At 40.8% G+C, this 27,790-nt stretch overlaps 1 long non-coding RNA gene across 4 annotated transcripts in view; it reads left to right on the top strand.

Annotated features, from left to right (window-relative positions):
• LOC138850077 (uncharacterized) overlaps window positions 1–27,790 on the top strand; it is an 88,246-nt gene that overhangs the window by 37,025 nt on the left and 23,431 nt on the right. The window contains exons 2-5 of one of the 4 annotated variants that reach the window (XR_011389495.2): window positions 7,741–7,862; window positions 8,999–9,117; window positions 9,871–10,003; window positions 10,751–10,954. This is a non-coding gene — a long non-coding RNA (uncharacterized LOC138850077). Of the gene's footprint in view, window positions 1–7,740; window positions 7,863–8,998; window positions 9,118–9,870; window positions 10,005–10,750; window positions 10,955–27,790 lie in introns of those variants that run through there. The other 3 variants (XR_016235794.1, XR_011389496.2, XR_016235795.1) reach the window with 3 other exon arrangements.

Here is a 27,790-nt window from a genome sequence, read left to right as displayed (position 1 = left end):
TTTTCTATCCAAAGTTGCTGGAACCTGCAGACTTGGGACACACTATTACAGAGGCCAACTGTGGTTATGTGTTTGTTTGTTCGTTTGTTTGTTTTTAAAGATTTCTTTTATTTATTTGGAAAACAGAGTTACAGAGAGTGGTAGAGACAGACACAGAGAAAGAGGTCTTCCATCCGCTGGTTCACTCCCTAAATGGCCGCAACTGCTCGAGCTGAGCCAATCTGAAGACAGGAACATCTTCCAGGTCTCCCATGTGGGTTCAGAGGCCCAAGCACTTGGGCCATGCTCCACTGCTTTCTCAGGCACATTAGCAGGGAGGTGGATCGGAAGTGGAGCAGCTGGGACTCATATGGTGGCGCCCATATAGGATGCCAGAGCTGTAGTCTGGGGCTTTAACTCATTGTGCCACAATGCAGGACCTGGTTGTTTTTAGAGTTAGATGTTATGCCTGCCACCCTCTGGCCATGGCTGAGAAGGCATCTAAAATGCAGCTCAGAGAAGTGAGAGTAATTTGAGCTCTATTTGAAACCTAATTTTAACAACCATACACTTAGGACTACCTGTGGTGCTTATTAAATGCAGATTGCTGGATCCTAGCCCACATTTACACAACTGGAGTCTCTGGAGGTGGGGAGGGAATCTGAGTTTGTAACAATAATTAGGTAATTCCTTTGCCTACTAAAGTTGGAGATGTTTTGCCTTAGAGATGCTGTGTGAACTTGAAGGTCAGAACTTTCTTGTCTGATTAATTGGGTTACTTAGCTCTCTTTTATGCATCATGTATACCATGTTTTCCTCTCTACCAATACCCTCGATTTCAGAGGACTCTGTGTTCTCTCTGAGTGACACCAACCTTTTGTTGTCCTGAAAACACAGGTGCTATGGGAGCTTAGTTCCCTGACCAGTTGTACTGACAAACTTTCAGCAGTGCCTCTTTTGTGATCATGTTTGTATTTTACATTTATTTTTTGAATTAATTTCCTTTAAACTTCACAAACCATTTTCACATATCTTATTTCATTGGTCCTCACATTTTATCTTCTACAGACTTTCCTGAGAGACCAGGGGACACAATTTCCTTCAATTTTGATAATGTTTCATATATATACATATATACTCATATATATCATATACTCTTATCTATATCTATCTCCTGTATGTTCCATATATTTACATGCCCTAATAAATGCAGTTTCTAACTCTAGAGTTTCTAGGTTTTATAATTATGTTGGACTATGTTTTTATATTTGCAGTAGATTCTTCCTTACCAGTTATAAGAAAAATGAAAAGGTTTCCCCAGTGTTCCCTTGGGATTCCTGAACTTCTTCATCAATCTAGATGTGAACTTTGGATTCAAAGGATAGATGCAAACAGAATACCAGGCTTGTCTTGGTGGGATGCTTGGCTGTCCCTGGTGAAGCAATTAAAACAATGGAGCAGCCTGGTTTGTGTTACTTTATTGTTAATACATTCAGTAAATATTTATTGAATTGACTGCCAACCCATGCTATTTCAGAGTATACAGTAATGAATAAAGAATATAAAAACTACCTACTCTTCTGAAGGTCACATTTTAGAGGATTCTATTAAGACAAATTAAAATATATTAAATACTGTGGAGAAAAATCATATAGAAATGATGGCTAGTGAGTATAAATGGGTTTGAAATTATAAATAGGGTATTCCTGAAAGTCCTCTCTAAGAAAGGTATATTTAAGCAAAGATCCAAAAAAAGCAGCAGAAATCTAGGGGAATAAAAATTTTCATACAGAGGCCATAATGTATGCAAAGACCTGAGACAGGAATTTGCATGTCCTGCTTCAGGTTAGCAAGGAGGCTTGAGTTTCTGGAACTGAGAGGATGAAGGGACAATAATAGAAAATGAATCCAGAGAAGCAACTGGATGCTGGATCACTTAAGACTTTGTAGGTCACTGTATATCCTCTAAGTGAAATGGGTGACCATTGATGGGTTTTTAGCCAGGGAAGGCCCTGGCCTTCCTAAAAAAGGATCATTCTTGGGGCCACCCTTTTGGCATAGCAGGTAAAGCCACTTCCTGTAATGCTGGCATCCCATATGCCAGTCTCAACTGTTCCACTTCCAATCCAGCTCCCTACTAATGCACCTGGCTTTGGATTGGCTCAGCTCTGATCATTGCAGCCATTTGGAGAGTGAACCAGCAGATGGAAGACCTCTCTCTCTCTCTTCCCCTCCCTTCCTCCCTCCCTCCATCCCTTCTTCTCTCCCTCTCCCTCTCTCTCTCCCTCTCTCTGTAACTCTGCCTTTCAAATAAATAAATAAATCTTTAAAAAAAGTCATTCTGGATTCTATGTTAAGAATGCTGGAAAAGAATAAGGGAAAGAAAAGAAAGACCAAGTAGGAAGCTGTGATAGATCATTGTTAAACAAATATTCACCTTACTGTCATCCATTTCATTGAATGAAGTAAACTTCCCTAGCTTACTAACAACAAATTTGGCCAAATGACTTGCTTGAACCAACAGAATGTGAATGAAAAGTCCAGAGGTGAGCCTTTCCAAAACATAGCAAGTTTATTCCTGCCTTTTACTCCAGGTAGCCCATGCTCTTAGCTTGGGCCCCAGGATGAGTGACATGGAACAGACCTGAACCTGGTCTGTAGCCTGGAGCCAAGCCAAGATGACACAGTAAAACTCAAGGAAACATAGCAGGAAAGCCACAGTTGACTTATAGCCTACGAATAAAAATAGATTGTGTCTAAAGCCACTGAAGTTTGAGGGGAGGGAGTATTTTTTAATGCAGCATTGTTGCAATAAATGTGATTAACACAGGTGTTATTGCAATGACTCAGGGAAAGAGTGATACTGAAATGCAGCAAAATAAGATAGTTGTGATAACATTAGATTCAGGGCATTGTTTTAAAGCTAAGAGTTGGAAGAATTTGCTGATGATTTAGATATTTCTTTTGAAAGAGAAATTTCAAAATTTTGGTCCAAGTAAGCAGAAGGATTGAGTTGCCGTTGACATTGATTTGACATAGAAAAGACTGAAAGAGGGGCAGGTTTACTTCTTTTGAGGAATGCAGGGGAGATCAGAATTCAACTTGACCCATCTTATATTTTTTTAAGATTTATTTATTTATTTATTTGAAAGACATACAGAGAGAGAGAGAGAGAGAGAGAGAGAATCTACCATCTACTGGTTCACTCCCCAAATGGCCACAATGGCTGGAGATGGGTCAGGCCAAAGCCAGGAGTCAGGAGCTTCTTCCAGGCCTCCCACGTGTGTGCAGGGCTAGAGAGCTGGATCAGAAGTGGAACTGTCGGGTCTCAAACCGGTGCCCATAAAGGATTGCTGGCATTGCAGGTGGCGACTTTACCCACTACACCACAATGCTGGCCACAGTACATCTTATGTTTGATGTGCTTATTATATTTGCAAGTGGAGATATCTTTTTATGCTTCATGAAGAGGTGTCCAGCAAGCAGCTTGATCTTTAAATAAAGATTTTTAGGAAAACACTTCAGCTTTGGTCCTGATGAGTTGCTAAGGACTGGATTTACTCCTCCACTTCAGACAACTATAAAACTGGACAATGCCTTTTCAGCGCTGGATCGAAGGCAGTGGGAATCCTGGGAGAAGGAAAACAAACAAGTTAGACTTTATTATTTTCTTAGCTTGGCTTGCCATCTAGAGGCAGTTTTCAGGTTTTAAGGGTGCAGAAAAAACTCAGAGGTTGGTTGTCTAGCTGAATGGAGGGAAAGAAATTGAAGTACAGAGAGGCTAAGGGGGCCTGAAATTTTTCTCAAGGCGTGGAGGAAGAGACTGAAAATATAGAAATCTAAAAGGGATCCCTTAGGCCTTAGTCTGGTATTGACATGTACATATGAGAGAGGAAACTACTTGAGGCAGAGAAAAGAACTGTTAGAAAACAGTGAGCTAAACAATTCCTGAAATTTACTTGAGACTGACAGAGTTTGTGTTAAGATCTGTCAGAGGGGAAAGAACTTGTGTTTTTTGACATGTTGATAAGGATACTCAGAAGAGCGTTCAGTAGTAAAATTAGTAGTGAGGCTAAATTAGACTTAGACTGAAAGAGTCTCTGGATTTCCCTAAGAAAGTTTAAAAGAAAATCTCAAAATGATTAGAATTAGACTGGTTATAAGCAATTTAACTGTGTCCCAGAACAAAGTCCAAAATTATTATTATTTTTTTTTTGAAATAACTTTTTCTTTTATTATTATTTTATCTAAGACTTCAATAATGGAATAATTTTCTATTATGAAACTAATCTTTTTTCTTTTTTTTTTTTTAACTTTTATTTAATGCATATAATTTTCCAAAGTACGACTTATGGATTACAATGGCTTCCCCCCCATAACGTCCCTCCCACCCGCAACCCTCCCCTTTCCCACTCCCTCTCCCCTTCCATTCACATCAAGATTCATTTTCGATTATCTTAATATACAGAAGATCAGCTTAGTATACATTAAGTATGGATTTCAACAGTTTGCTCCCACACAGAAACATAAAGTGAAAAATAATAGATGATTTTTTTTAAATGATGATGAAATCAGAGCAGACCTATTGTCATGTTTAATCCCAGTGAGAGTCAAGTTGGGAATTGATAATTTCTTTTTTTTTTTTTTTTTACAGAGGATCAGTTTAGTATGCATTAAGTAAGGATTTCAACAGTTTGCACCCCCATAGAAACACAAAGTGAAATATATTGTTTGAGTACTCGTTATAGCATTAAATCTCAATGCACAGCACATTAAGGATAGAGATCCTACATGAGGAGTAAGTGCACAGTGACTCCTGTTGTTGACTTTACAAATTGACACTCCTGTCTATGGCATCAGTAATCTCCCTATGCTCCAGTCATGAGTTTCCAAGGCTATGGAAGCCCTCTGAGTTCTCTGACTCTTATCTTGTTTAGACAAGGTCATAGTCAAAGTGGAGGTTCTCTCCTCCCTTCAGAGAAAGGTACCTCCTTCTTTGATGACCTGTTCTTTCCACTGGGATCTCACTCACAGAGATCTTTTGCCAGAGTGTCTTGGCTTTCCATGCCTGAAATACTCTCATGAGCTCTTCAGCCAGCTCCGAATGCCTTTAGGGCTGATTCTGAGGCCAGAGTGCTATTTAGGACATCTGCCATTCTATGAGTCTGCTGAGTATCTCACTTCCCATGTTGGATCACTCTCCCCTTTATTTACTCCATCAGTTAGCGTTAGCAGGTACTAGACTTGTCTATGTGCTCCCTTTGACTCCCAGTCCCTTCACCATGACCAACTGTGAACTGAAACTGATCACCTGGAACAGTGAGATGGCATTGGTACATGCCACCTCGATGGGATTGAATTGGAATCCCCTGGTATGCTTCCAACTCCACCACTTGGGGCAAGTCAGCCTGAGCATGTCCCAAATTATACATCTCTTCCCTCTCCCATTCCCACCACCATGTTCAACAGGGATCACATTTCAGTTAATTTTCAACACTTAAGAATAACTGTGCATCAATTACAGATCTAAACCAGTCATATTAAGTAGAACAGATAAAAAAACTACTAAGAGGGATAATGTATTAAGTTGTTCATTAACAGTCAGGGCTATGCTGATCAAGCCACCATTTCCCATAGTGTCCACCTCACTCCAACAGGTTTCCCTCTTGGTGTTCAGTCAGTCGTCACCGATCAGGGAGAACATATGGTATTTGTCCCTTTGGGACTGGCTTATTTCACTCAGCATGATGTGTTCCAGATTCCTCCATTTTGTTGCAAATGACTGGATTTCGTTGTTTCTTACTGCGGTATAGTATTCTAAAGAGTACATATCCCATAATTTCTTTATCCAGTCTATCGTTGATGGGCATTTAGGTTGGTTCCAGGTCTTAGCTATTGTGAATTGAGCTGCAATAAACATTAGGGTGCAGACCTCTTTTTTATTTGCCAATTTAAATTCCTTTGGGTAAATTCCAAGGAGTGGGATGGCTGGGTCGAACGGTAGGGTTATCTTCAGGTTTCTGAGGAATCTCCAGACTGACTTCCATAGTGGCTTGACCAGTTTGCATTCCCACCAACAGTGGGTTAGTGTCCCTTTTTCCCCACATCCTCGCCAGCATCTGTTGTTGGTAGATTTCTGCATGTGAGCCATTCTAACCGGGGTGAGGTGAAACCTCATTGTGGTTTTGATTTGCATTTCCCTGATTGCTAATGACCTTGAACATTTTTTCATGTGTCTGTTGGCCATTTGGATGTCCTCTTTTGAAAAATGTCTATTGAGGTCCTTGGCCCATCTCTTAAGTGGGTTGTTGGTTTTGTTTTTGTGGAGTTTCTTGATCTCTTTGTAGATTCTGGTTATTAACCCTTTATCTGTTGCATAGTTTGCAAATATTTTTTCCCATTCTGTCGGTTGTCTCTTCACTCTCCTGACTGTTTCTTTTGCAGTACAGAAACTTCTCAATTTGATGCAATCCCAATAGTTGATTTTGGCTTTGACTGCCTGTGCCTCCCGGGTCTTTTCCAGAAATTCTTTGCCTGTGCCAATATCTTGAAGGGTTTCTCCAATGTTCTCTAGTAACTTGATGGTGTCAGGTCGTAGATTTAGGTCTTTAATCCATGTTGAGTGGATTTTTGTGTAAGGTGTAAGGTAGGGGTCTTGCTTCATGATTCTGCACGTGGAAATCCAGTTTTCCCAGCACCATTTATTGAATAGACTGTCCTTGCTCCAGGAATTAGTTTTTGATCCTTGATCAAATATAAGTTGGCTGTAGATGTTTGGGTTGATTTCTGGTGTTTCAATTCTGTTCCATTGGTCTATCCATCTGTTTCTGTACCAGTACCATGCTGTTTTGATTACAACTGCCCTGTAGTATGTCCTGAAATCTGGTATTAAAAGGAAAACAACAGGATCTACCACCTAATTAGGCAAGGTGTCAATGTCTAATATGCAGTAACTAATGACAAATCATTAGAAAGAATAAGAAACATGCACCACCATGAGAAGAAAAATGTCAATTAATAGAATCAAAACTAAGAATAAGAGAGGTGATGGAATAATTAAAGTTGGCTATTATAGGGGCAGGCATTTAGCTCAGAGATTGTGATGCCTCATAGAATGCACACATCCCATATCAGAGTGCCTGGATCTGGGTGCCAGATGTATCCTGGGAGGTTGTAGGTGATGGCTTGGATACCTGGGTCTCTGATACCCACATGGAAGACCTGGATTGAGCTCCACCCTCCTGAATTTGGACTTGCCCAGTCCTGGCTATTGTGGGCAGTGGGAAGTTGATGGAAGCGTGCTCTCTCTCTCTCTCTCAAATAAAATAAAAATAAAGATAAAAAGTTGACTGTTATCAAGAAGGTAGAGAGAGGAGCTGGTGCTGTGGCATAGTAGGTTAAACCTCTGCCTAAGGAGCCAGCATCCCATATGGTTGCTGGTTAGAGTCCCGGCTGCTCCACTTCTGATCCAGCTCCCTGCTGATGGCCTGGGAAAGTAATAGAAGATGGTGAAGGTGCTTGGGACCCGGCACCCATGTGGGAGATCTGAAAGAAGATCTTGGTTTCAGATTGGTCAAGTTCAGGATGTTGTGTCATTTGGGGAGTAAACCAGTGAATGGAAGATCTTTCTGTGTCTCTGCCTCTCCCTCTATCTGTAGCTCTGCCTCTTGAATAAATAAATAAATCTTTTTTTTTAAGAAAAAAGAAGTTAAAGGGAAACGAGTGATGTGTGAGTATTTATAATGATTTTATCTTTAATAGGTAAAACCAGAAAGAATCCAAATGTTCATCAATTGGGAGTGAATAAGCAAATTGCACAACTATATGTAGAATTCTACTCACTAATAAGAAGGCAAGAACTACTGGTAGATGCAATAATGTGGGTAAGTCTCAAAAGAACTATGCTTAGAGAAAGAAACCATTCTGAAAATATCACATAGTATATACTGCATTTATCAGAGCTTCTAGATAAGACAAAATTATAATGAAAGGAAGAAGGTTGGTGATTAGCAGGGGCTCAGGGAGGGGGAAGAGGGATTGACTGCAGAAGGACAGGAGAGAACCTTTTATATGATGGAAATATTCTAAATCTTGATTTTGATAATGATTACATGGCTGCCTCTGCCTCTTTGAAAGTCAGAGTTACACACACACACACAGAGAGGGGTCTTCCATCTGCTGGTTCACTCCCCAATTGGCCTCAACGGCCGGAGCTGAGCTGATCCGAAGCCAGGAGTCAGGAGCTTCCTCCAGGTCTCCCACGTGGGTGCAGGGCCCCAAGGACTTGGGCTGTCCTCTACTGCTTTCACAGGCCATAGCAGAGAGCAGGATTTTGGAAGTGAAGCAGCCGGGTTTCGAACCGGTGGCCATATGGGATGCTGGTGCTTTAGGCCAGGACGTTAATCCACTGTGCCATAGCGCTGGCCCCAATAAATCTTAAAAAAAAAAAAAAAAAAAAAAAAAAAAAGATTGTGTCTTAGGACACTCCAAAGCTTTGAGAGCAGGGAAATGAGAAAGAAGTAGCAAATATGATTTAGTACAGGTAGGCATTGAGGAAAACCAACTTTATGTACTGTCCCGGAAGCTAAGTGAAAAACATATTTCCATAAGGAATGAAAATGAAAATGTTTAATGCTTTGCTGCCTCAAAGTTATGATAACTGAATACTTTTTGTTGAACTTGGCAATCTAGTAAGAAGAGAATTTTTATTTTCTGTTGACAAATACAGTCTGGCTGAGGATGCTCGGAGTTACTTCAAAAGAGAATGAGAGCAGGTAAATTAGAGTCACTGAATGTAGGCATCTGTATCCTAGGACTTTTGTTGTAAGGTGAAAAAGTGTAATGGAGTGTAGGTAGGCCAGAGGGCAGTAATGTAATAAGAGAGTTTATTATTGTCGTGCTTATTTTAAGCTGGTAGCAATGTTGGTATGTTTTTACATTTTTACACTAATGGGAAAGATACAGCAGAGGAAGAAACATTTATAATATAAGAAAAAATGAGGGAATATTTTTCCTTAAGCAGGAAGAAGTTGATGGAGCTAGTAAACGAGTTGATGCATTGAGCTTACATGGAGTATGGAGAGTTCATCCATATTAACAGAAAATCAATGTTAGAGGTTCTGGACACAGATATATGAGGTGAGTAGATGCTGCGGTGGGAGCTTCCGGGAATTCTACTTTCTCAGAGATACAGCAAGCAAGCTTGCTAGCTGAAACTTGGGATTAAGGAGAAGTTCTTGGAAGTTTGTGGTAAGAACAGAGGATAGAGAGCAGATACATATGGTGGGAGTGTGAATGAACTGGTTTGATTTTTGGGCAGCATTAAGAGCTCACTTGTGCAGATGGACCACCAATTTATAGTGAGACCAGTCAGCTGGGCAGTGTGTTTTTATTTTTCCACAAGAACACAGATACAGGGTGGATGGAGAGATGAACTTCCCCAGTAGGAGATGATGAGAAGGTGAGAGAGGGGCAAGGGAGTTGAGAATATGTGCAAGAGGATGATGACCAATTTCAGCTGTGAACTGAATGGAAGCCATGATGAGAATGATGGACAATAGGAAAGTGGTGAGAATAATGAATGGTAGGATCGATGGGGTGCAACATTTTAAAAAGTAGAGTATGTTTGAAAGCTGCAAGGTGGTGATTGGTAAAGGGATTTCTTAAAATTGTGAGCTGGGAAAGGGTAATGACAAGACTAGGATTCACTGAGTATGAATCCTGAGGTGGGTGGAGACCAAGGTTCCTGGAAGACATGAGGTTGCAGCTGGCAGTTTCCATATCTCCTGCAAATACATATTTTCTCTTTTTTCCTGTACCATAAATGCTTCTTGATGAGTCTTCCTCATATGCAGAAAACTCACATCCCTTGATTCACCTCTGCTTTCACAGCAGCTGTGGGGAACACTTCCTGTGCTTGCTGAAGCCCTCCCATGATGAGAAGCTGCCCTGTCCCTGCTTTCCTGCCTCAGGGCTTCCTCTGAAGCCTGAAGAGCTCCATCAGCGCAGGCCAGGTGACATTCAAGTAAGGAGGAACTTACATTTCTGCTAAAAAGTTTAAACCAGCTGGGAAGAGATGTTCCTGGGTAAATGCCCGAGCCACCTTTTCTTTGGGAGGGTGATTCAGGTCAACAGGATTCCTGAGAGGATCCTTAAAGGGAATGAGTCACTGTTGTGTATTCTGCAAATGATTCAGCAGCATGTATCTTAATCTCACTCACTGTTACTTCCCGTAATCACCTTTCAAATAAGTTCTTGCCTCTGGATCTGCTTTCGGGAAGTCAGAGAGAAGCTGGTTGTTTGAATCAGTCACATGACTATTCAGAAATTAATACTAATGTTGGAATGAATGAAGTAGTCTAGGGATCACAATCTGCAAAGATAAGAGGAGCACTTCTTAGCACACAGTGTAGTGCCTGACACTTAGTTATGATTTGGTATATGATTGATGAGTAAACCGTACATGGAGCACACTGGCCCCTCACAATCCAGTTTCATTTTCCTACTCTAGGAATTCCTGGAAGACTGTTCTGGAACACCTACACCACACTGATGCACAAAGAGAAATGGTGAGCCAGGTCTATTGGCTGGTTTAGTCTAGAAACTCCTGTTACGGAGGAAATGCAATCATGCTGCTTCACATCTTCTATGGAACAAAAGGCCCAGATATTTACCCAAAATTATCAAATTGCAACCATTCTGTGTGGCTTGGGGAGCTGCATCAAAATACACCAAACCTGCTCAAGGTGACCTTTCTCGTCTTTCCTTTCAGAGAAACTCTTTTGGGTGCAGTCACCTTCCCAGGATGCTTCATGGACTGCAGGGATTCTTCCTGGATATATTTATTTCATATCAAAGGGCTGCAAATTAATGAAATGTTACTGTAAATCTATTAAGAAATATGTATACAACTTTAATATTTCTGTTCCTTAATGGATATCCAAATGGCTCCTGAAAATAAACAATGATTAAGGCCATTGATTAACTTAAAACATCATTTCTTTTTTTTTTTTTTTAAGATTTATTTATTTGAAAGTCAGAGTTACACAGAGAGAGAAGGAGAGGCAGAGAGAGAGAGACAGGTCTGGTGGTTCATGCCCCAACTGGTTGCAACAGCTGGAGCTGGGCCGATCTGAAGCCAGGAGCCAGGAGCTTTTTCTGGGTTTCCCATGCAGGTGCAGGAGCCCAAGCACTTGGGCCATCTTCCACTGCCTTCCCAGGCCATAGTAGAGAGCTGGATTGGAAGTGGAACAGCGGGACTTGAACCGGTGTCCATATAGGGTGCTGGCACTGCAGGTAGCAGCTTTATCTGCTATGCCACGGAGCCGGCCCCTTAAAAATTATTTTTAAATGAAACATAGCAGATTTATAGATAAAGATTTAATTAATATTGAAGAGAAAAATGAGAGGAACTATTGGAAATACTCACCAAGCAGTTATACCCGAGTTGTTTTTTTTTTTTTTTTTTTTTTTTTTTGACAGGCAGAGTGGACAGTGAGAGAGAGACAGAGAGAAAGGTCTTCCTTTTGCCGTTGGTTCACCCTCCAATGGCTGCCGCGGCCGACGCACCGCGCTGATCCGATGGCAGGAGCCAGGTACTTCTCCTGGTCTCCCATGGGGTGCAGGGCCCAAGGTCTTGGGCCATCCTCCACTGCACTCCTTGGCCACAGCAGAGAGCTGGCCTAGAAGAGGGGCTACTGGGACAGAATCTAGCGCCCCGACCAGGACTAGAACCCGGTGTACCGGCACCGCAAGGCGGAGGATTAGCCTATTGAGCCATGGCGCCGGCTACACCCGAGTTTCTAAATGCAATGTTTTTTCTTATTCCTGTAATGAAAATTGTCATTAAGACAATGGAAGAAGTAGATAGTTACTGCTGATAATGAAATATGACATGAAACACTTAAGAATATGTTTATTTAATTATATTTATTGGTAGAACGAAAAACATCTCATTTATATTTTAAGAGAAAGAAACCAATATACATGTTAAAGATGACATATTCTGCTATTTTATTCCAATACTTACAAGTATATATGGCACATGCTGAATACTTTAAAAGAGAATAATTGGCGGAGCCAAGATGGCGGAATAGTGAGGGTGCGCACCGATAGTCCGGGAAAATTTAGTTTAATAAAAGGGGAATTACGGTAGCCTCAGAAAAAAGAACCAGGAAAATATTGCAGAGGAAACTCTTCTGGATCGAGTGGCTGTGAATCGGAGGACCTACTGGGAGAACAAGGTCGCCCACCGCGTGGAAGCCGAGCCGCGGGACCAAGCCGCGGAAGCCGCAGGGTCTGCACACCAGTGCTCCAAGGGGAGTGCGTGCCACACAGACAACAGCGGGGAGACTTGGGACGTCCAGGGCTCCGAGTCCACACATCGGCACTGGAAGGGGAGGTGAGCTCAATATCCTGAGACATTGGTGGGGAAACGGGGGTCAGAATCTAGAGGGGGGCCGGAAAGTGCAGCAAACTCACTACTGGAAAGAAGGAAAAAAAAAAGCTTCAGGGTTTCTCTTCCCCCTAACCTTGCAAAGGTCGCAAGGCTGCAAGGCTTGAAGAATTCCCAAGAGACAAAGAGCAGGCCCCTTCTCTGGATTTACATATCAAAAGCGGAGAGCTAAGGAACTGAGTCACTACAATTCAGTAGCCTAGGCAACCCAGTGGGAGTCCAGAGGAGCCTAAACGGATTCTGGGGGTAGAAGCCAGAGACTGGATGCTAAATACCATCAATTCTGCACAGCCGTGCCGTGCGGTGTTACTTACCCCCTGAATAAATAAAATAAATAAATAAATAAAAAGAGAGAGATTTACCACGCATAACCTGAGGGTGTCACCTTTGCACACCCTTAACCAGGAAGAACCAAGCAGAGCTCTCAGCCCGCACCCATCTCAAGCCTCCAAGGCTCCTCCAACAGCAGGCAGTCCACTTAACACGGACATAGTATTAAAAAAAAAAAAAACACGCACAGTGACGCAAGAAGAATTAACTATGCCGAGTAACAAACACAGAAATAGAGGGAGCAAGATCAACGATGACACTATGATGCCTCCAAATAAGCAAAACACCCCAAGCCAAGAGTATGAAGATGATGAGATAGAAGAAATGCAAGATACGGATTTCAAAAAATTTATGATAAGAACATTTAGAAGTTTTCAAAAGCAAATCCTTGAACTACAGAAATCCTTATTGGACAAGATTGAAAATCTCTCTCGTGAAAATGAAATTTTAAGGAAGAATCAAAATGAAACTCAGAAACTAGTAGAACAGGAAAGTGTGATAGTGAAGAGAAATCAAAATGAAATGAAGAGCTCAATAGATCAAATGACAAACACATTAGAAAGCCTTAAAAACAGAATGGGTGAAGCAGAAGAGAGAATATCGGACTTAGAAGATAGAGCACGGGAAAACATACAGTCAAACCAAAGAAAAGAAGAGGAAATTAGAAATCTAAAAAATATTGTTGGGAATCTACAGGATACTATTAAAAAAACCAACATTCGAGTTCTAGGAGTTCCTGAAGGCATGGAGAGAGAGAAAGGATTAGAAGGCCTTTTTAGTGAGATACTAGCAGAGAACTTTCCAGGTTTGGAGAAGGACAGAGACATCCTAGTACAGGAAGCTCAGAGAACCCCCAATAAACATGACCAAAAGAGATCCTCACCACGACACGTGGTAATTAAACTTACCACAGTGAAACATAAAGAAAAAATCCTAAAATGTGCAAGAGAGAAACGTCAGATTACTCTCAGAGGATCTCCAATCAGACTCACAGCAGACTTCTCATCAGAAACACTACAGGCTAGGAGGGAATGGCAAGACATAGCACAGGTGCTAAAGAGAAAAATTGCCAGCCCAGAATATGATATCCTGCCAAGCTCTCATTTGTGAATGAAGGTGAAATAAAGACCTTTCATAGCAAACAGAAATTGAAAGACTTTGTGGCCACGCGTCCGGCCCTGCAAAAGATACTTAAAGATGTGCTACACTCAGAAACACAGAAACATGGCCATCAATATGAAAGAAGGGAAAGGAAGAACACCTACCAATAAAAGAGCATGGGAAGCTCAAAGCATATACTAGAAAATATTTCCGGGAAAATGGCAGGGCAAAGTCACTACGTATCAATAGTCACATTGAACATTAATGGTCTGAATTCTTCAGTTAAAAGACACCATTTGGCTGACTGGCTCACAGAACACAGCCCAACTATTTGCTGCCTACAAGAAACACATCTCTCTAACAAAGATGCATGCAGACTGAAAGTGAAAGGTTGGAAAAAGATATTCCATGCCAACAGAAACCAAAAAAAAAAGCAGGTGTAGCCATATTAATATCAGACAAAATAAACTTTAATACAAAAACTGTTAAGAGAGACAAAGAGGGGCACTATATAATGATTAAGGGTTCAATTCAACAGGAAGATGTAACTATTATAAATGTATATGCACCTAATTACAGGGCACCGGTCTATTTAAAAGATATGTTAAGGGACTTAAAGGGAGATTTAGATTCCAATACAATAGTGCTGGGGGACTTCAATACTCCACTCTCAGAAATAGACAGATCATCCGGACAGAACATCAACAAGGAAACAGCAGATTTAATTGACACTATTGCCCAAATGGATCTAACAGATATCTACAGAACTTTCAACCCTACATCTACAGACTTCACATTCTTCTCAGCAGTGCATGGAACCTTCTCTAGGATTGATCACATACTAGGCCATAAAGCAAGTCTCAGCAAATTTAAAAGAATTAGAATCATACCATACAGCTTCTCAGACCACAGCGGAATGAAGCTGGAAATTAGCAACTCAGGAAACCCTAGAAAGTATGCAAACACATGGAGACTGAACAACATGCTCCTGAATGAACACTGGGTCATTCAAGAAATCAAAAGAGAAGTCAAAAACTTTCTGGAAGTAAATGAAGACAACAACTCAACATATCAAAATTTATGGGATACAGCAAAAGCAGTATTGAGAGGCAAATTTATAGCAATAGGTGCCTATATCAAGAAATTGGAAAGGTACCAAATAAATGAGCTTTCAGCACATCTCAAGGACCTAGAAAAACTGCAGCAAACCAAACCCAAATCTAGTAGGAGAAGAGAAATAATTAAAACCAGAGAAGAAATTAACAGGATTGAATCCAAAAAAAACACTACAAAAAATCAGCCAAGCGAGAAGCTGGTTTTTTGACGAAATAAACAAAATTGACACCCCATTGGCCCAACTAACTAAAAAAAGAAGAGAAAAGACCCAAATCAATAAAATCAGAGATGAAAAAGGAAACGTAACAACAGACACCACAGAAATAAAAAGAATCATCAGAAATTACTACAAGGACCTGTATGCCAGCAAACAGGAAAACCTATCAGAAATGGATAGATTCCTGGACACATGCAATCTACCAAAATTGAACCATGAAGATATAGAAAACCTAAATAGACCCATAACTGAAACAGAAATTGAAACAGTAATTAAGGCCCTCCCAACAAAGAAAAGCCCAGGACCAGATGGATTCACTGCTGAATTCTACCAGACATTTAAAGAAGAACTAATCGCATTTCTTCTCAAACTATTCAGAACAATCGAAAAAGAGGGAATCCTCCCAAATTCTTTCTATGAAGCCAGCATCACCTTAATCCCTAAGCCAGAGAAAGATGCAGCACTGAAAGAAAATTACAGACCAATATCCCTGATGAACATAGACGCAAAAATCCTCAATAAAATTCTGGCCAATAGAGTACAACAACACATCAGGAAAATCATCCACCCAGACCAAGTGGGATTCATCCCTGGTATGCAGGGATGGTTCAACATTCGCAAATCAATCAATGTGATTCACCACATTAACAGACTGCAAAAGAAAAACCATATGATTATCTCAATTGATGCAGAGAAAGCATTTGATAAAATTCAACACCCTTTCATGATGAAAACTCTAAGCAAATTGGGTATAGAAGGAACATTCCTCAATATAATCAAAGCAATTTATAAAAAACCCACAGCCAGCATCCTATTGAATGGGGAAAATTTGGAAGCATTTCCACTGAAATCTGGCACCAGGCAGGGATGCCCACTCTCACCACTGCTGTTTAACATAGTTCTGTAAGTTTTAGCCAGAGCCATCAGACAAGAAAAAGAAATCAAAGGAATACAAATCGAGAAGGAAGAAGTCAAACTATCCCTCTTTGCAGACGATATTATTCTGTACTTAGAGGATCCAAAGAACTCTACTAAGAGACTATTGGAACTCATAGAAGAGTTTGGCAAAGTGGCAGGATATAAAATCAATGCACAAAAATCAACAGCCTTTGTATACACAAGCAACGCCATGACTGAGAAAGAACTGCTAAGATCAATCCCATTCACAATAGCTACAAAAACAATCAAATACCTTGGAATAAACTTAACCAAGGACGTTCAAGATCTCTACGATGAGAATTACAAAATCTTAAAGAAAGAAATAGAAGAGGATACCAAAAAATGGAAAAATCTTCCATGCTCATGGATTGGAAGAATCAATATCATCAAAATGTCCATTCTCCCAAAAGCAATTTATACATTCAATGCAATCCCAATCAAGATACCAAAGACATTCTTCTCAGATCTAGAAAAAATGATGCTGAAATTCATATGGAGGCACAACAGACCTCGAATAGCTAAAGCAATCTTGTACAACAAAAACAAAACTGGAGGCATCACAATACCAGATTTCAGGACATACTACAGGGCAGTTGTAATCAAAACAGAATGGTACTGGAACAGAAACAGATGGATAGACCAATGGAACAGAATTGAAACACCAGAAATCAACCCAAACATCTACAGCCAACTTATATTTGACCAAGGATCTAAAACCAATTCCTGGAGCAAGGACAGTCTATTCAATAAATGGTGCTGGGAAAACTGGATTTCCACATGCAGAAGCATGAAGCAAGACCCCTACCTTACACCTTACACAAAAATCCACTCAACATGGATCAAAGACCTAAATCTACGTCCTGACTCCATTAAGTTATTAGAGAACATTGGAGAAACCCTTCAAGATATTGGCACAGGCAAAGAATTTCTGGAAAAGACCCGGGAGGCACAGGCAGTCAAAGCCAAAATCAACTATTGGGATTGCATCAAATTGAGAAGTTTCTGTACTGCAAAAGAAACAGTCAGGAGAGTGAAGAGACAACCGACAGAATGGGAAAAAATATTTGCAAACTATGCAACAGATAAAGGGTTAATAACCAGAATCTACAAAGAGATCAAAAAACTCCACAAAAACAAAACCAACAACCCACTTAAGAGATGGGCCAAGGACCTCAATAGACATTTTTCAAAAGAGGAAATCCAAATGGCCAACAGGCACATGAAAAAATGTTCAAGGTTGCTAGCAATCAGGGAAATGCAAATCAAAACCACAATGAGGTTCCACCTCACCCCGGTTCGAATGGCTCACATTCAGAAATCTACCAACAACAGATGCTGGCGAGGATGTGGGGAAAAAGGGACACTAACCCACTGTTGGTGGGAATGCAAACTTGTCAAGCCACTATGGAAGTCAGTCTGGAGATTCCTCAGAAACCTGAATATAACCCTACCGTTTGACCCAGCCATCTCACTCCTTGGAATTTACCCAAAGGAGTTTAAATTGACAAACAAAAAAGCGGTCTGCACCCTAATGTTTATTGCAGCACAATTCACAATAGCCAAGACCTGGAACCAACATAAATGCCCATCAACGGTAGACTGGATAAAGAAATTATGGGATATATATTCTTTAGAATACTATACCGCAGTAAGAAACAACGAAATCCAGTCATTTGCAACAAAATTGAGGAATCTGGAACACATCATGCTGAGTGAAGTAAACCAGTCCCAAAGGGACAAATACCATATGTTCTCCCTGATCGGTGACAACTGACTGAACACCAAAAAGGAAACCTCCTGAAGTGAAATGGACACTATGAGAAATGGTGACTTGATCAGCATAGCCCTGACTGTTAATGAACAACTTAATACATTATCCCTCTTAGTAGTTTTTTTGTCTGTTCTACTTAATATGACTGGTTTAATTCTGTAATTATCACACAGTTATTCTTAAGTGTTAAAAATTAACTGAAATGTGATCCCTGTTAAACATAAGAGTGGGAATAAGAGAGGGAAGAGATGTATAATTTGGGACATGCTCAAGCTGACTTGCCCCAAATGGTAGAGTTAGAAACATACCAGGGGATTCCAATTCAATCCCATCAAGGTGGCATGTACCAATGCCATCTCACTAGTCCAAGTGATCAATTTCAGTTCACAATTGATCATAATGAAAGGACTAAGAGTCAAAGGGAGCACATAAACAAGTCTAGTACCTGCTAACACTAACCGATGGAATAAATAAAGGGGAGAGTGATCCAACATGGGAAGTGAGATACTCAGCAGACTCATAGAATGGCAGATGTCCTAAAAAGCACTCTGGCCTCAGAATCAGCCCTAAAGTCACTCGGATCTGGCTGAAAAGCCCATGAGAGTATTTCAGGCATGGAAAGCCAAGACACTCTGGCAAAAAGATCTCTGTGAGTGAGATCCCAGTGGAAAGAACAGGTCTTCAAAGAAGGAGGTACCTTTCTCTGAAGGGAGGAGAGAACCTCCACTTTGACTATGACCTTGTCTAAACAAGATAAGAGTCGGAGAACTCAAGGGGCTTCCATAGCCTTGGAAACTCATGACTGGAGCATAGGGAGATTACTGATGCCATAAACAGGAGTGTCAATTTGTAAAGTCAACAACAGGAGTCACGGTGCACTTACTCCTCATGTAGGATCTCTGTCCTTAATGTGCTGTACATTGAGGCTTAATGCTATAACGAGTACTCAAACAGTATATTTCACTTTGTGTTTCTGTGTGGGTGCAAACGGTTGAAATCTTTACTTAATGCATACTAAACTGATCTTCTGTAAAAAAAAATAAAAATAAAAAAAGAAATTATCAATTCCCAACTTGACTCTCACTGGGATTAAACATGACAATAGGTCTGATCTGATTTCATCATCATTTAAAAAAACTCATCTATTATTTTTCACTTTATGTTTCTGTGTGGGAGCAAACTGTTGAAATCCTTACTTAATGTATACTAAGCTGATCTTCTGTATATTAAGATAATCGAAAATGAATCTTGATGTGAATGGAAGGGGAGAGAGAGTGGGAAAGGGGAGGGTTGTGGGTGGGAGGGACGGTATAGGGGGGAAGCCATTGTAATCCATAAGTCGTACTTTGGAAATTTATATTCATTAAATAAAAGATAAAAAAAGAATAATTTACAGTTAAAAATTATGTTGTATAACTAAGAAAATGGTATTGATCCCTGAGTATGCAATTTGATGTATCTGTATATTTATTTATTTATTTATTTTTATTTATTTTTTTTTGACAGGCAGAGTGGACAGTGAGAGAGAGACAAACAGAAAGGTCTTCCTTTTGCCGTTGGTTCACCCTCCAATGGCCGCTGCGGCCAGCGCATAGCGCTGATCCGAAGGCAGGAGCCAGGTGCTTATCCTGGTCTCCCATGGGGTGCAGGGCCCAAGTACTTGGGCCATCCTCCACTGCACTCCCGGGCCAGAGAAGAGAGCTGGCCTGGAAGAGGGGCAACCAGGACAGAATCTGGCGCCCCGACCGGGACTAGAACCCGGTGTGCCGGCGCCGCAAGGCAGAGGATTAGCCTATTGAGCCACGGCGCCGGCTTCTGTATCTGTATATTTAATCTATCTATCGGGAGGGGTGGAAGTGAGAGGTACATCTAAAAAGTCACAGTGTCTTATTCAGAAAAAATGGGAAGATGGATTAATTAAATGAAATTTAAATATCATATTTTGGGCAAATTGATAATCTGTATCAAAAGATATACCTAGTCCTTGACTCAGAAGGGGATTTACCTCGACAGAACAGTTATCAGATGGGTGCTTTCTCAGTCTATTCAAGCTTTACAGCAGAATGCCACAGGGCGGGCAGGACAGCTTGTGAGCAACAGAAACTTATTTCTCATTGTTCCAAATGTTGGAGAAGTCCAAGATCAAGGTGCTGCAAACTTGGTGCCTGGTGAGGGCCTGCTTTGTGCTTCCTAGTGCTTTCTGGTGGTGTCCCGTGGTGGAAGTGGGATCTCTCATGAGTTTCTTTTATAAGCACACTGATCCCAAAAGATCACCTCCCTAAAAGATCCTACCTCCTAATACCATCATTCTGGGGTTAGGGTTTCAACATATGCATTTGGGACATATCTCAATCAGATTGTAACAGATGTCTAGGGTTTTTTACTGCAGTGCTGTGAATAAGCTTTTTTTTTTTTACACAATTTTTTAAAGACTTATTTATTTGAAAGGCAGAATTATAGAAAGGAAGAGGCAGACTCACTCTCCAGATGGCCGAAATGGCCAGAACTACACCGATCTGAGGCCAGGAGTCGGGAGCTTCTTCCAGGTCTCCCATACGGGTACAGGGGTCCAAGGATTTGGGTCATTTTTTACTGCTTACCCAGGCCATAGCAGAGAGCTGGATTGGAAGTAGAGCAGCCGGAACTTGAACTGGCGCCCATATGCCATATGGGCAGGCGGAGGCTTTATCTGCTATGCCACAGCACTGACCCCACAAATAAGTTTCAAACCTGAAATCACATCTATAATGCTGTCATATTCATCTTGGTCTAACTGTATAATACAATATTAAATCATCAAAGAGAATGATATAAAATGTTTAATGGCCTTGAAAATTCTTTGTTGTCCATTGTAACAAGCTACAAATAAGTAAAAATAATATTGTAAAAAGTAATAAATACATTATGACTTATACATGTATTTATGTATGCATACGTGTGTATATACACCTTTGTAAGTATGTCAGTTTTGACTTAAATACTGTTCAAATACTGTTCGAGGCACTGGGCATGGACTGAGGGAATGGGACTGTGCCAAGGGGCTCCTGCTGTTACGTAGCTTAGTTTAAGATTAGCTGGAATGATAGTGAAGAAGAGCTGCAGGTGCAGCATATGATAGCCAAAGATGAATGAGATAAATTGAAGCCATACAAGGATCATCTGGAGCTAGGAATACAGGCAGCAGTGCATTTCTTTACCAATGTCACATGAAATGAATTTGTTAGCAAAAAATGCTCATTTCAGAAGACCAGAGAGCATGGAGACAGTTGATCAGGGATCATGCACAATAATCCAAAACAGCCTTTTTTTTTTTTTTTTTTTTTTTTTGTGGTCTTGCTCTTTACACACAAAATGGCTAAGATCTTGCTTTAATTAATGTTGGAAAGATGCCACGAGGGATGATTATGTTACATGTGGGTACGGCTGAAATAAGACACTCTTGCCTGGGTCCATGCTTAACTGATTTAGTGTAACTTTTGTCCTAATGCTTTAGCAATGGGATATAACACTGACACAGGCTTCCACAGTATCACACACACATCTACATTTTGCAGTTGAGCCAACACATAAAGGTGTTCCTTACAGGTTTGAACTTCAGCTCTTCACATTTACGAAACACTGTGTAGTAACATTTCTTCTGGAAGTGAATGTTTACACTAGCTTACTTAAAATCTACACCATTCAAGAAACAATGGGATAGGTTCTTTGAGTGCTGTATGTTGTGACCATTTGTAGCTAATTCCTAGCAAACTACTAAAGGTCTATACTAAACATTTTTGTTTCTTCTCCTTAAAGAAAAACAGAATGCTAATGTGTGGAATCTGAAGTTTAGAACCACATATATGAGGGTACTTCAAAAAGTTCATGGAGGGGCCAGCGCTGTGGCCTATAGGGTAAAGCTGCCGCCTGTGGTGCTGGCATCCCATGTGGGTGCTGGTTTGTGTCCTGGCCGCTCCACCTCTGATCTAACTCCCTGCTAATGGCCTAGGAAAAGCTGTGGAAGATGACCCAGCTGCAAACACTGCTACCCAGGTGGGAGACCTGGTTGAAGCTCCTGGCTGGTCCAGCTGTGGCTGTTGTGGTCTTTTGGGGAGAGAACTAGTGGATGGAAGATTCTCTCTCTCTCTCTCTCTCTGTAACTTTGACTTTCAAATAAATAAGTAATTCTTTTTTAAAAAGTTCATGGAAACTGTAGTTGAATGATGTTTATTTTGGTATCAAATAATTGAAATTCATGTATAGGTTTTTCATAATACTCATATTCCATTAACTTTTTGAAGACCCTCAGACATTAGTAGAAAGTCTAGGTTGAAATAGGAAATTAAATGATTGGTCAAGCACTTTACTTTGCTTCAAATGTTGAACAATATAAAAATGAGTTACTGGGGGGCTGGTGCTCTGGCATAGCTGGTAAAACCGCCGCCTGCAGTGCTGGCATTCCGTGTGGGTGCCGGTTCAAGTCCCGCCTGCTCCACTTCTGATCCAGCTCTCTGCTATGGCCTGGGAAAACAGTAGAAGATGGCCCAAGTCCTTGGGCCCCTGCACCCTCGTGGGAAGACCCGGAGGAAGCTTCTGGCTCCTGGCTTTGAATCAGTGCAGCTCCGATCATTGTGGCCATAAGGTGAGTGAACCAGTGGATGGAAGACCTCTCTCTCTGCCTCTCCTTCTTACTCTGTGTAACTTTGCCTTTCAAATAAATAAAATAAATCTTTTTAAAAAAGTGAGTTATTGGCAAGACTAAATGTTTCAACTTATATAGTAACTTTAGTAACTGCCTACCAAAGATAGCTTCACTTCCAGGTTAAATTTACTTTTCTTAAAGCATTTATTTATTTGAAAGGTAGAGAGACAGAGAGATAGGGAGACACACACAGAGACGGAAATAAAGGCAAACAGAGATCTTCCATATATCGGTTCACTCTTCAAATGCTTGCAGCAGCTTGGGCTGGGCTAGGCTGAAACCAGGAGCCTGGAACTCAATCCAGGTCTCTCAGATAGGACACAGAACTTGAGTTATCATCTGTTGCTTCCCAGGGTTCGCATCAGTGCAAAGCTGGAATCAGGATCACAGCTGGGGCTCAAACCCAGGCTCTTTGATATGGGGTATGAAGTAGCATCTTAACTGCTGCTCCAGATGCCTGCCTCCAGATTAAATTTGTGTGCTGGATTTCTCTAGCTTCATACACGTATTTATCATAAAAATAATGCAATTTGAATTTTTCTAACAGTACAGCTGTTTTCTTTGCTGCACCTTTTTCATTCTTTTGTGACAGGTCATAATAGAGATGATTTTGGAGATAGTGACAGCAGAAACCTTTGTTTTGTACTGTTGGGACTGGAGCTATGGTGCAGCGGGTTGAAGCCCTGGCTTGAAGCACTAGTATCCCATATGGTTGCTGGTTCGAGTTCTGGCTGCTCCACTTCCCATCCAGCTCTCTGTTAATTCACCTGTGAATGCAGCGAAGGATGGCCCAAGTCCTTGGGCCCCTGCACCCATGTAGAAGGCCTGGAAGAAGCTCCTGGCTCAGCTCCGGCTGTTGTAGTTATTTGGGGAGTGAACTAGCAGATGGAAGACCTCTCTCTCTGTCTCTGCCTCTCTCTGTAACTCTGTCTTTCAAATAAATACAATAAATCTTAAAAAAAAAAAAAAGGTACTATTTTTCCATAAAAGTGCTCTTCCACAAACTAGCCACTCGGTGTCACTATTGCATCAGACAGATGGAAACAAGTCAGCCTTCAGAGGCGCTATGTGAAGCTTGAACATGAAGGCTTTATGTTTGTAGCAATACATTTGTTTGAAAAGTAATGCAGTTCAGTTACTTAGAATCATGCAATTATGTTTTGGGGGTTTTAGTTTGGTTATTTTTAGTATATTATTATGAATCTATCTTCCTAAGAATTTAAATTAGAAAATCTAAATGCGATTTTTTTGGGTATTTGTTTTTTATTTATTTGGGTAAATGTATTTTATTTACTTGTTTATTTAAGAGGCAGAGTATTCCTATCTACTAGCTGACTCTTGAAATGTCTTACATGGCTGGATCTGAAATCTGGAATGCGATGCAGGTCTCTCATGTGTGTAGCAGGAATTAATTACTTGAGCCATTGCTACTGCTTCCTAGAGTCCACATTAGTAGGAAGCTGGAATCAGGAGCTGGAGCCAGACCCAGGAATTGAACCCAGGTATTCCTATATGGGATGCCAACCTCTCAACCACCAGGCTATACATCCACCCCTCTATATTTCAGACCTAGGAAAGGTATGTTTTTTCAAACTCTCCTGTCTCTGTGCCTCTGTGGCTTTGTTGAATCTGTTAAAGATCACCCAGAAATTGATTCCCTGACTTTTCCCCTGTTGTTATGTTTTGAGAGTCTTATATTTTTCAAAAAATTACCTTCACAATAAGTTAGTCTAACCAAAGCAATGTAGGGTACCCTGGGAGCGTGATATCATTTATCTTTTTCTGCCATCTACAGGCTAGAGTCTTGGCAGCCATGTACCATTAGAGGAAGATTTCTTTGCAGCCTGATGCAGAAAGAAGAAATGTGGCATTTCATTGTCTCTGAGCACCTCACCCTCAGTTGCTCTTTTAGTCACATTGATTTCCCCTCATGGCTGTGCACTTTCCCGAGGGTATCATGCAGCCTCGGCTCCTCATTCCTTTAAATTGCACATTCAAAAGAATGTCTCAGGAAGTACTCCACAGACTTTGAGAGCTGAACTCTGGAATAAGAATCCTGAGTACTACCCAGGATATGCCACTTGGCGTAGCCTTTAGTCATTTGCTAAATCCCCCTGACCTTTGATTTTCCCATTTTTAAAATAGGTGTAATCATTCCCATCTGTCAGGTTTCTTGTGAAGAGTAAATGAGGTAAGATGTAAAAAGTGCTCAGCACGGAATCTTTAGATTCTTAATATAAAAATATATTGGTAAATATTCCCTGATACATGTAGAGATGGCAGTTTCTTTCAATAGGCATATTTCCCTTCTCTCTGCAAATACAAAGCAGGTGCAACAGGAATAATTATACTTTTTTTGGTAAATATTTTAAAATTTCTAATAATTATCATTAAGAAGCCTGTTTTTTACCATCTATTCTGGATTTGGCATTTAAAAGGTAAATATATGCAACTCATGACTCATGGGCTTTTATGATTTATTGTACCTGAAACATTTTGAATAACATGAAGAACTTATAGTCAGTTGACAGCACTGGTAGCAATTTGCATAAATTTTTGTATCACCTAGCAGCATCTAGCTGCTAAATTTTGTAGATGTAGTTAAAACAATAAATGAAGTAAATACATGGAATATATTTTATATAAGTCTAAATACATATATGTACACATATATAGAGAGACTGAGAGGGGGAGAGAGAGAAAGGAGAGAGAGAGAGAGAGAGAAAGAGAGAAAGAAAGAGAAGATACTATATTAATCTTCATCTCTTCAGGGTAAACTACTTATGTTATTTCACATGGAACCAATTGTGAAGTGGAATTACTGACTAGTATAGGTAACTTCTATTTTCTCATACCAGAATACCATGCTAATTTGAGTTCAAGATTTCAAAGGGAAGTTATTTTAACAGCTTATCAACAAAATGTTGGTGTTGATCAGATTTAATATTGAATATAAAAACTAAGTTGTTATCCCACTCTTGTAAAAATGATAGATTTTTACAAATATAGAATCTTAAATGCAATTCTTTTTTTTTTTTTTCGACCGGCAGAGTTAGACAGTGAGAGACAGAGAAATAGAAAGAAAGGTCTTCCTTTTCCGTTGGTTCACTCCCCAGATTGCCGCTGCTGCTGGCGTGGTGCGCCGATCCGAAGCCAGGAGCCAGGTGCTTCCTCCCGGTCTCCCATGCTGGTGCGCTGGTGCAGGGCACAAACACTTGGGCCATCCTCCACTGCCTTCTCGGGCCACAGCAGAGAGCTGAACTGGAAGAGGAGCAACCGGGAAAGAACCCGGCGCTCTGACCGGGATTAGAACCTGGGGTGCCGGTGCCGCAGGCAGAGGATTGGCCAAGTGAGCTGCGGCACCGGCCAAATGCAATTCTTTTCAATACCCATTTATTAAAATCATTGAGGTAACACATAAAAGGTTTTATTATTCTCAGGCTACTGCTTTCAACTATATTTTGTCCAATCTCCATTTCCTATCATTTAATGATATCTCAGGCAATTCCCATAAATTTTGGGTCATTAATGGTTATTAAAACCCATTTCGGTACAGTTTAACATTTCCAAATTTCTGCATTGCTGGATCTTAAACTTTAGCAAGCAGGAAAATCACCTGGAGGGAGGGTGCTTATTAAAAATAGAAATGATTGTGTCCTAGCCCCAGAGTTTCTGATTCAGATCTATGAAAGGGCAGGAGAGTACAGGTTTCGTCTGAGTTTCTGGAAGATACTGTTTCTGCTCTCAGGGGAACTGCACTTAAGAATCCCTGCTGCAGAGCTCCTCTCCCTTTTCTAGGCTCTGGTGCTCTAACACTCAGTCTGATAAGAGTGGGGAGGAAGGATGGGGCCAGGGTGAATTTCTCTTGACTCAGCTGCCTGTGCCTGTGGTCCTTCCTCAGATGATTGCTGCTCTCCAGGACCAGTACTGGCTGATGGCGTCCTCTCACCTTCGTGTTTCCAAATGCCAGTTCTCTTGGGATGTTCCACATGGGGGTTCTTTGAGGGGCCCTGAGGAGTGTGTCCCCCCTCCCCCACAACTGCACAATTTCCTGATATGTCAGGATTTGCTCTGGCTTCATGCATTTCCACTTCCTCTTTGCTTTCAACATTGGTTGTGCACTCGTCTAAGCCCATCTCCACAAGCCTGCCAGAATTTTTAAAAAAATGTTTTTTGAGAGAGAGAGAGAGAAGGAAGGAGGGGGAGGGAGGAGCTGGAGATAGACATCTTCCATTTGCTGGTTTACCCTCCAAATGGCCAGAACAGCCAGGGCTGGATCAGGTTGAAGCCAGCAGTCAGGGACTCCATCAGGGTCTTCTGCATGTATAGCAGGGGTCCAGGAAATTGGGCCATCATCTGTTGCCTTCTGAGGTATATTGACAGAAATGTTGGATTTGGAAGCAGAGCAGCCAGTACTTGAACTAGCGCTCTGTTGTGGGAAGCTGGCCTCACAAGTAGTTATTTAACCCACTGTACTGCAATGCCAGCTCCAGAGAGGTAGCTCCTCCTTAAGTGTTTTGTAGAATTCAGGTGTAAAGCAATCAAGTACTGTTTCAATGTCATTACTTGTTATTAGTCTGTTTGCATTTTTAAATATTTTCTTGGTTTAATTTTGGTACTTTGTATCTTAGAATTTATCCATTTGTTTGAGGTTTTATGATTTGTTAGCATCTAGTGATTCATAGTGGTTTCTTTGGATTCTTTTTACAGGTTTATATATTTGAAAGGCTGAATGAGAGAGAGAGAGAGAGAGAGAGAGAGAGAGAGGGATATCTTCCATTCACTGGCTCACCCCCAAATGACTGCAACAGCCAGATCTAGACCAGGCTGATCCAGGAGGTAGAAACTCCATCTGGTTTTCCCATGTGGGTAGCAGGGCCCCAAATACTTGGGCCATGTCCATGTTTTGCTGCATTCCCAGAAGCATGAGCTGGAAGCTGGACCAGAAGCAGAGTAGCCAGGACTGAAACTGGCACTGCAATACAAAATGCTGGTGTTGTAATTGGTGACTTAAACTGCAGCACTGCACTGCTGGCCCCAAGTCTTTGTATTCCTGTGGTATCGGTTGTAATATCTCCACTTTAATTTCTGATTTCATTTATTTTAGTGATTTCTTTTTATTTCTTTGTTGATCTAGCTAAAGGTTAGTTTATTTTGCTTATCTTTTTAAAAAATCTAGCTTTTATTTATTTATTTATTTTT

This window comes from Oryctolagus cuniculus, chromosome 6, assembly GCF_051225735.1.
Source record: "Oryctolagus cuniculus isolate XC-2025 breed Fujian yellow rabbit chromosome 6, ASM5122573v1, whole genome shotgun sequence".
NCBI classification, from domain to species: Eukaryota; Metazoa; Chordata; class Mammalia; order Lagomorpha; family Leporidae; genus Oryctolagus; species Oryctolagus cuniculus.
This window is presented reverse-complemented; position numbering and strand designations above follow the sequence as displayed.